The sequence below is a fragment of the Aplysia californica genome, unplaced genomic scaffold (assembly GCF_000002075.1).
Source record: "Aplysia californica isolate F4 #8 unplaced genomic scaffold, AplCal3.0 scaffold00510, whole genome shotgun sequence".
Classification (NCBI taxonomy): Eukaryota; Metazoa; Mollusca; class Gastropoda; order Aplysiida; family Aplysiidae; genus Aplysia; species Aplysia californica.
The window spans coordinates 29119-38851 of NW_004797780.1; the positions used below are offsets into that span (position 1 = coordinate 29119).

General features: G+C 41.2%; 1 protein-coding gene across 1 annotated transcript in view; it reads right to left on the reverse strand.

Moving 5' to 3' along the window:
- The window catches only part of LOC101862969 (ectonucleotide pyrophosphatase/phosphodiesterase family member 5), a gene marked incomplete in the record, with an annotated part of 13931 nt that extends 12487 nt beyond the window's left edge, over nucleotides 1–1444 (reverse strand). The window contains 1 exon segment of the mRNA XM_013086834.2: nucleotides 1345–1444.
- Nucleotides 1445–9733: the final 8289 nt, after the last annotated feature.

Consider the following 9733-nt stretch of genomic DNA (forward strand, 5'->3'; position numbering starts at 1 on the left):
GGGGCAGGTTTTTCGAACTACAGTCGAAACTGTCTGAGATGTCACCTATTGTCGAGAATAAAATTGGCAGTCTGAGCCAGATGGCTGTTTTACACAGTCATTATAAAGCTTATAAATACAGAAGGGAGGAGATAGGAAGAAGTGGCTGTTGTACAGGCATTTGTCGTATACAGGTGGCCGTTAGAGCAGATTCGACTGCAGTTGACAGTGTATCAGAAGCTCAAATTGGAAGTTGTTCGTTACTTAACTTAAAGTGTCAGAATTGTCCGTTTTTTGTGCTTGTTTGATGTGTGTTTTGTTTTGTTGGGAAAGGGGGGAGGGGGGGGGGTCCCTTTTTGTGTGTGTGGGGGAGGGAGGTGGCTGATTTTTCTTCGCCTGGTTTCAGGTAGATGGTTTAGCAATTCTTATATCTAGTGTGTTTTCTTTAAGATTCAGTCTACCGAAAGAAAATAATGTTCGAGTACACGACTCTGATACAAAAGCATCGAATCGACGAAATCTTTAAGGTAATAGATCTACAAAATAAACCAACGTTGCACTGCACATTGGAACAGTAGTGCACACAATTTAAAACCCCTAAAGGAACAGGACTTACAAATCGCTACCTCATAATTACAAAGTTCGATCCGACAATTTTGGCCGTTTTGTGTTACTAAGACCATGAGGTCAGAAACCAATACATGTTCTGTCCGCTCTATCAAAATCGTATGATAATTCTGGGTTGTTATCAAAGAATTGTTTTCGAAAAAGCTTGTGAAACTCAAAAAAATAAATTATGTCCAATTTCTCAAAACAAGGGACTCGGCAGTTAGAACTTTGTAATTCTGAGGTAGCAAAATGAGCCGCCGTCCCATTATCAGTGGGCGTAGTTGGGTAGTTCTGGATGGAGTGTCACTTCCTTGCAAAAACCTAACTAGCCTCGGGATAGAATCTTTTCTGCTTTGTTGTTAGTCTCTTATCTCTCTTTCGGTGCACCCAGTCAACCGAAGGTTCAGTTTATTACGTTTTAGTTTTAGTGCGACTTTAACAGCATTTGCAACACAGTTAGGAGCCGAGGATTAAAAGTGTTACTAGATCTAGAGAGTAACAGACCAAAAAAAAGAAGGCGAGCTAAAGACGATAGATGTTTGATCGGAATAAAGGAGCAGACCACACAAAAGCAACTTCAACCACCCGCGCCGAAGTTTCAGAGTTATAAAACAGTTACGGCAACCGGAATGAAACTAGGTTGGGATCTCCCTTCGAAACTAATTGCATGTGTCTATCAGGGCAGTAGACACATACAAGTAAAAAACAAAAGCAAAATACAATTAATGAAACATTAAAAACTGATGCTAACCCTACCTTGAGGCTGGAATATTAACAGGTACGGTGCACACACACAACTTCTCCTTACAGCTCTGCCGTCGTAAGGGAAAACAACGAATGATCCTGCGCAGGTAGCGAGGCAAATTTTTCAGGAGAGGCAAAAACTTGTTTCACTTTATAACTCTTCTATTTTCCAATCTTTTAAGCTGTAATTCACCAGATATTTGATTGAGATGTTCCTAAAGCAGTTTCTAAAGTTTGAATGGTTTAGATTTAAAAGTAGCAAAGTTATTCGACATTCGTCGTTCTCCCTCACATTGCGCACCCGCAGGTGAGCCTTGCGATATAAGCGAAAACGACAAATGGTACGGTTCGTCGTTCTCCCTTACACTCGTGAACGTTTATGAAAAGTTATGGGTGTAGGCGATGGTCAGTTGCGGCGCATTATTGACAGTAATGACTGTGTACTGGGTACTACAAATAAAAATAAAACGTATACAAACTAGCTATTATACGTATAAAGTTAGGTTTTTGTTATATCCCAACTGTAACTCGGTAAACGTCCTTCGTTTCCCTTCCTCGCTTGGTTAAATACTACACAGTCAGGGTACAAATCAGATGTGCACACCATTTCAACAGCTTGATTTAAAACTGTCTCAGTTTGGTCTCCATGATATCTTTGTATTGTATTCTCTTCAGAAGCGGGTTTTACTTTTATTTTCGCTAATTGCAAAATTTTCCTTGCACGACCAAAGGGATCAACAATGTTACAATGTCAATAATACGATCAGATCATTGCAAAGGCAAACTTTCACGTAAGAAATGTAACAATCTGACAAGACTGTATCACAAACGCTTTCGGGAGAGGTAATACAACGCTTTGTATTTAATAACGGATTCAGTTGATCGGATCGGAAAACATACCACAAAGTAGAGATCGACAAGAGCAGTTTGAATCTGTAAGACATTATTATACTCGAGTCATAAAAAATCGTAAAGCAAGACTAAGTGTCGCCACAATACCTCCACTTTTTAAGTTGGACAAAGAAATTTACTCTCATAACGCAATGTCATTAATTGCTTGTTAATTCTATAATGATGTCGACCAGTGACACGTGCTAGACAAATTGCGGCACTATAACCATCGTTGGGATTTGGGATGTCAAATGACTGGACAGCAAACTAATATGACGTTAGTCTGTGAACATCTGGGCGGACACTAATATGCAGTGCAAATAAATTTCTCCCTAAATACTTTTTTGACCCTCCCATCCCCACCCCTTTCCCCTGTTCCCATCCGTTTTCCCCTCTCTCCCACCTGCTCTTGTCAATTCACACCATCAACATAGGCCTAATACGTGAAGACAGACAGAAAGACACACTAAGAGATACATTTTTATAAACCTGGTCGACGGTACTCCGGGGGAGGGGGTGGTGGTGTGTTTGTTTGCTAAAAAGGCCTAGTATGTTTGTACTGTCGCAACAGTGATAAGTTGTCATTCGTCGCCCATGCCGAATTTGCCCAACGGCAGAGACCAGGGGACAACGCCGAAAGAGCAGTGATCCGTGACCGATCGACCATTCGTCGTTCTCCCTTACACTGAGCTCTGGCTCGGAGCTCGCCAGTGTACGGGAAAACGACGAACTCTCAATTGCGCAACAACGGATTAGGATATGATTAAAATTTTTACACCACCAGATGCAGAATTAAATACTCTATGAAATATGTAAAAATACGAAAATCGAAAATTTTTGACCATTCGTAGTTTTCCCTTACGACGGCAGAGCTGTACAGAGTGGTTTTTGCAATTTATTTTTGGTGTCTGGATTTGTTTTAATCCCTCGCTCGACACGGTCACACTTTACATAATCTTAAACGCACACTCTACATGTTGATTACCAGTAGACCTCACCTTTCCACTGACGATTTCACAGAACAACGGGAATGCAGGCACGCGAACTCAAGCGGAGTTAACAGGCTAGTGAGCTGAAGCAGAAAACAGAATCCAGTTGTCAGGGAAACCCCAACTAAAATCCTTATCCAAATATGTGAACTGGTCCCACTTCTAAGGCAGCTGCCGATCCCGCCAACAACTGACCCTTTAGGCTTTTAGATAAGACACGCACAAGGTCACCAGTGGCGGTGGGTAGAGAAGGGCTCACGGGCTTGAGCCCCCCCCCCCCCCCCCAACTCTTTCCCAAAGCAAATGAAAATAACGAAATAAGCAGTTGACGCCGTTATGATCGCAGGCAATGAACACAGAGTGACCAACTTGGCGGCTTGCTCGTTTATCCAATCGCTGTTGCCACCGCTTACAACTATAGTAACCTAACACCCAATCAAATGTCTTTAGGGTTCAGCAAAGGACGAGCCCGTTCCCACAGCCCCTCATTAATGAAACCCCTCTTGTAAAAGGGAAGAAGACTTGAAAAAAAGAAAACACTGCACAGAGGGCTCACGCTGTCCAAGCCCTGACAATGGGGTGAAAGTTTGCGACACACTTTTCCCCAGTGACCCAGTTACCTATGCACCCATTGGACCTTTGTTAGGTGCCTTCTTCTTTCCTCGACTACACGGCTAATCCAGCTCACAGGCGGTATATGTGTGGAGTGCTGTGTATGCATGTTTGTGTGTGTACCGCTGAGATTTAACAGTTATTAATTACATCAAACCACTTTTGAGGCAAAGTTTTCATCAGATGAAAATTAATTAGAGAAATTTGGAGGCGAAACGGTTTCGACCCAGCATCAAGAAAAATTTAACGTAGAACAAAGAGAAGGAAGACAAAGGTGACTCTTCTCGTTTGAATGGTTCTCAAAATGCCGTGGCTCGCCGTGAGTATGGAAAAAAGTATCACTGTTTGTTCTTATTGCTTGCTATTTGGTAGTAAAGAAGTTAAAGCAACCTAAGCCCCACCCACATTTTGGTCCACCCACCGCCACTGAAGGTCACGTGACTGATGTTGCACGATCGTATTGAAACTGCTAAAAACAGGATGTAAACCTAGCAGACAAACTAGAAGCCCCCCCCCCCTCCCTCACCCCACATACAGAAAAGCGAAAAGAAGAAATCTCTAGAATCTAGATAGCGCAAACAAGAATAAAACTCTGCTTCTTACAGCTCCCAGCCAACCTGCGTTTTCCTCTCGTTTAATGTATTAAAAAAAAAGGACGAGGTTTGTTCTGTTTTAAATGTCACGTGGGCTGACAAGCTTTATTTTGGCGATCACTTAATTAACCTTGCGCAAGCAACTCTCTAGATAAACATCTGAGACCCTCAGAAGGACAGTAAAGTTTTTGTTAAGTTTTTTTGTCCCTCTCTTTTTAAAATTCTGTGGAGGCGTATCGGACATAAAATGATTGTCCGATCTACAGCAGACTAAAGACAATATGTTACGGCACATTTCAAACCATCCTACACATATAAGCAAAAGAAATTTTCATATTTCATAATATGCATGTTGTAGCGTGCCTGTTTAAGTTTCAGATAAAGACATCGTAATTGAAAAATCGGCTTGAATACCAAAGTAATGCTTCCCAAAACAGTGCCTCCTAAATGATACCTATATAAGGTGACAGACACGCTGGATGTGTTGGTTTTGTTTGCTTGTTTGTTTTTTTTATTGGGTAAAATGGAATAAAACCTCATTAGCGGTGAACAGATATGTCAGCATTGCACGCTATATTATATGAGCCATTGAGGAAACATCTGATTCTAATCTACTAATTAGAAACTAATCAGAAATGACAATGTAGTTGGAAATAATAATATGATAGATTTGACATTTTATCAAAATTCAGGAGTCTAAAGTTTGGTAAAATTTCAAACTAATGGTTCAAATTTTTTTAGCACCCGAAAAAAGACGTTTTCAAAAGGCAATATTCTCTTATGTCCGCCAGGTCCAGATGATAACCATAATGCATGTATTATTATAACGTTCTCTTGGTTATAATGCGAACTACAATGGCAATAGCTAAAGCCAGCTCAGTTTTCTTAAGGTTGTTATTAATTTATCTAGTAGTATTACAGCTTGGTGGGGACAGAATACAGTTTCGAAACACGACTAAGGAGATCCTAATAGTTCTCTTGTAATATGGCTTAGAAGAAGAAACATTTCGCCGGTTCCCTTAAAGTATATGTTTATCAAATTGTTGATGTACGCTGTTACAATCCAAACATTGAATTTGATTTGTGGTGCAGTTAACCGATAATGAACGAAGTTAGTAAAAGTCAGAGACTCAGATCTGAAACTGATATGATGCCTTGCCTTCAGCCATCTCCAAGAATTTTCTATCAGTCTGATGTCCTTTCTTGGAAACGTTCTGAGATACCTATTCTACATACAAGTGAATAACAACAACACCCGCCTCTCCCTACCTCAAAATCCTCCACACTTTTCCATATTCACCTTTATCAGGCCAACATCTCCGCCTTGTGGTTGTGTATTTCATAGTAAAATCGGTCAAGTCAGTCACTCACACCGGACAACCTTTCGCTTTTGCGAGCACTTTTTAAGCAACCAGTGAAGGAAAAGTGATCATACTACAGGAGAGGCACAGCACATGATGCATCACATACGCAAATCGTTTTTGGAGAAAGCTTTTACGTTACAAATTAACATAGTCCTCACAGTTGAAATTCAAGTTACCAGCGCGCATCAGGCAAGCTGATACAGATTCAATTTGATAATGAAAGGCAATACAATTATCTGGTGCGCAAACAATAAAAGTGCGGTTCTGAAATAGAAACAAAATGCGTATTTCCTCTATGGTAATTGATTGAGGCTGACAAAACGATTTACCAGTATCGTAAATGAGGGCGCTTAGCTTAATGTTACAATATCGGGGTCCAGGTGTCCAGAAGAAATCAATCTGCATAAAAGTTACAAGAACTAATTGTCTCTACAATAAAGTCGGCCAGCTTGTTCATATTAAAATCTGGAATGTTGAAAAAAGCAAGGAAAAATACATAATGTTGGTTAAAGAATGAAATAGTTTTTTCTCTCTCGCTTTCTGGGTTTAGGTCCTCTGAACAGCTTGCCGATGATATATTCCCTCTTAGCACATTTGCTATTGGCACTTACCAGAACTATAGAACAATAAAGAAAATGTGTGTGGACTATATCTATAGACCTAAGCGTTGCCTTTGCCTCTCACACATAAAGCCTTTTTTAATACGGCATGATCACTGACTCCGTGAGTCAGGGAGCCAGGGAGCCTCAGAGATTATTGGGGATTAAAATTAAACATCAACATGATAAATGCTATGTCTCAAAGATAGCCAAAGAAAGCAATCCAAAATAGCTCTAATTAAAGTAGTGTAAGCTAATTAAAATTAGATTATGAAACCATAATATGCAAATTTTACCACCTTGCAAACAGTGTTTAAGTTTCAGATAAAGACATCGTGTTTGCCTTGGGAGTAACTAAAAGCGTATGTTCAACTCAGTCATTTTCAATATGGTCCCAAGGACGAGAAATCACGTGCAGTTTTAGTCATAAGCGTTTTACGGCAACACAAACAGGTCATATTAGTGCAGAAGACTAGAGGTGTTACCGGAGAGGAACACACGAAGAAGAAAGGGGGAGAAGAAGTATTTAATAGGAAAGAAGGAGCAAACCACAACCGAGCACCCGTCAACCACCCACTTATTTTCTTCACAGACTGACAACAGAGACGTGACGACCCATATTCCAAAGTGTCCAATCGGTGATTATTGTATGGACAGTCCGGCAGTGAGACACGATCTGTACGGCTAGAAGTTAGAGGTGGGCAAAATCCGGATAAATATCCGGATAATCGGATAATCCTCAATAAGACATTATCCGAATTCAGACTCTACCTCTTTTTCCTGACCCGTTTGCCGAAGTGGGTCCTCCCATTTGTTTTTGTTTTTTTTGTGTGTTTTTTGTAAAGTGTTTTACGGCGCTCGCAACTGCATAAGGCCATATGAGCGCGCGGGACACTCCTAATATTTTCAGTTGGTAGGAAATTTTGAATTTTGCCCGGGTGGCGGCCGAAGTCTACTCTTATCGATTTTAGACCACCAAGGGATCTTTAACGTGCGCAACTTGTATACAGGCCCTCCGAGATTTTTCGCCATTGTCCGAGAAGGCTAGGTGTAGATCTTTCCTACCAGAAGATCAGGGGTGTGGCAGAAAGACAGCAGTAAGGAGGAGCTAAGGAGTAGCAGTAGAAAGGCTGCAGAAAGAGTCAGGAGCCCAGAGGACGGGGCAAAGGAGGTGAGGGGGTGGGGGCAGAAAGTGGAAATGAAAGCAGTCAACAGAACATTGCTAGAGAGCAGGAAAGGAGGTGAAAGGAGACGATTTTAGAGAAGAAAATGTTTCGGTCGTTACCCGGATTCGAACCGGGACCTTTGAATGAGAGGCCAACACCTTAACCTCTAGGCCACGAGAGCCCCCCCCCCCCCCCCACCTCCCATTTGTTGGAGTGATGCTAATCCTTAGTCAAAGTGGTTCTAACCCATTTGCCGAACCGGTTCAGAACGTATTTACCGAAGAGGTGCACTAACATTTTATCAGGATTTTGCTAAAAGAACTCATTGCCCAGCCCTAGTAGAAATCATAGTGGACGTACTGTCGAACGAACGAATCTTTACCCGCAGGCTACTTTCGAACGACAACTTTTTCTACGATGTAATTTCGTTTTCAACCCCAGTAGTGTATACTGTTTCCGATTCTTGGTATTGCTGTGTGACAACGAACATTTAGAAACTTTAGATCAAAGGACTGAGAACAATAGGTTCGTTGTTTAAGGGCCATAGTCACTTGTCACTATCATCATGGCCGTGTTTGTCCTCGTCGCAACAGGCTTATATACAATAAAATAAGATAAGGTAATACTTTATTGTCTCAGAGGGACATTTTTCTTAGCTGTACAGGACAGTAAAAACACTTGCAGGTATACATGGAAATTATATTATATATTATTACTCTCATTAAAATTCAATATAAAAAGAAAAGTAAAACTGACAGTAATGTACATACCACATCAGATTCATCATTCGACCACATGCCGAAATATATCGCAAGACCTTTACAGATATACAGATACACATAATATATAATATTGCAAACAGCAATACACATTGGTGTTTATACTGACAGTAGCCTTAAACTAGATGGTAAGAAACTTCTTTTGTATCTTTCTTTCTTTGCTCCACCGATCTCTTCTTTGATGCATTATTTACCTATGAAATTGTAGACGGGCGTCGAATGCACACCAAAAAAAAAATTCGAGACGAATTGTTATAAAGAGCCATTTTTGAAGACCGGACAACAGGGTCTGTGGTGCAGCGGTTAGGCGCTTCGCTGCCCACGCGGGAGAGCCGAGATCGATTCCTGAGTAGGGACAATGAGTCTACATAACAAGAGGGGCCACTTCTCTCTTTGAGCCAATTAAAAAAGTGTCCTCAAAATTCGGTGACGTCCTCTCCGCAAAAGCGCACCTTTTGCGAACAGAGTTATCCTACTTGAGTTTTTAAAAAATCAAAGTGAAACTAGCAAGTTTTTTAATGAATTTCGGAAGAACGCTTTTTAAAAATGGTTACGCTGACAAAAAACCTCCTCCGGAGGAAAGGGTGATTGTTTTCTTCGTTTAATTTGACTTTAGAATGAAAGGCGAGAGGTCATTAAAATATAAATAACCTAAAACTCCGCACTGAACGAACCCGAACTGCTGATGAACAGCAGTCGATCTGCGCACGCAAGGAGGTGCTATTCCTATTCTTCTTCTGGAAAAACGAAAGAGAGCTTCAAAACAGACTGCAGCGCCATCTGAAGCAAAGAGCATACTTCCTGCGGACACTTTTTTGGCTGAGTGGCCCATCTTGTTATTTACTATCTTTGGTAGGGAAAACTTCTTATCGAGTATCTGAACGGTCCCTCTGAGCCCGGGTTGGCCCTGGCAGGCAGGGTCGGCAGCCTGTCTCCTAAATAATTTAAATTGCGTTGATGCTGGCGTAAAAACACCTGCATTTAAAGAAAAACCGGACAGAAGGTCAGGCTCTAGGCGTGCTCATCAGAGACGTGTCAATGTACGAGCAAACTGAATGTGAAATGAAGCATGATTGTATGCTTTAAGCCCCCACAGAGGCAAGTTAAATAATTTCAGAGGTAGACTGCTTCGACCCTGCCGTCAGAACAAACATAGGCCACTTAGGATACCACATCTGAGCGGAAAGACAGGGATAAGGACTTCCGTAACGAGCGACCACCCCAGCCTACTCAATAAAGAAGGGACTTTTGAGTGGGATATGTAAAAGATAGGGTTTAGTATTTGGTTGGGCAATAAAGAAAGTAAAGAAAGTTACTTTGTATTCCTATTGCCTTCCTTTGTCTCTTCACCTGGAATGGGTATTATTAGTGACATGTTAACATCTCAAAGCATACACAATAATATGAC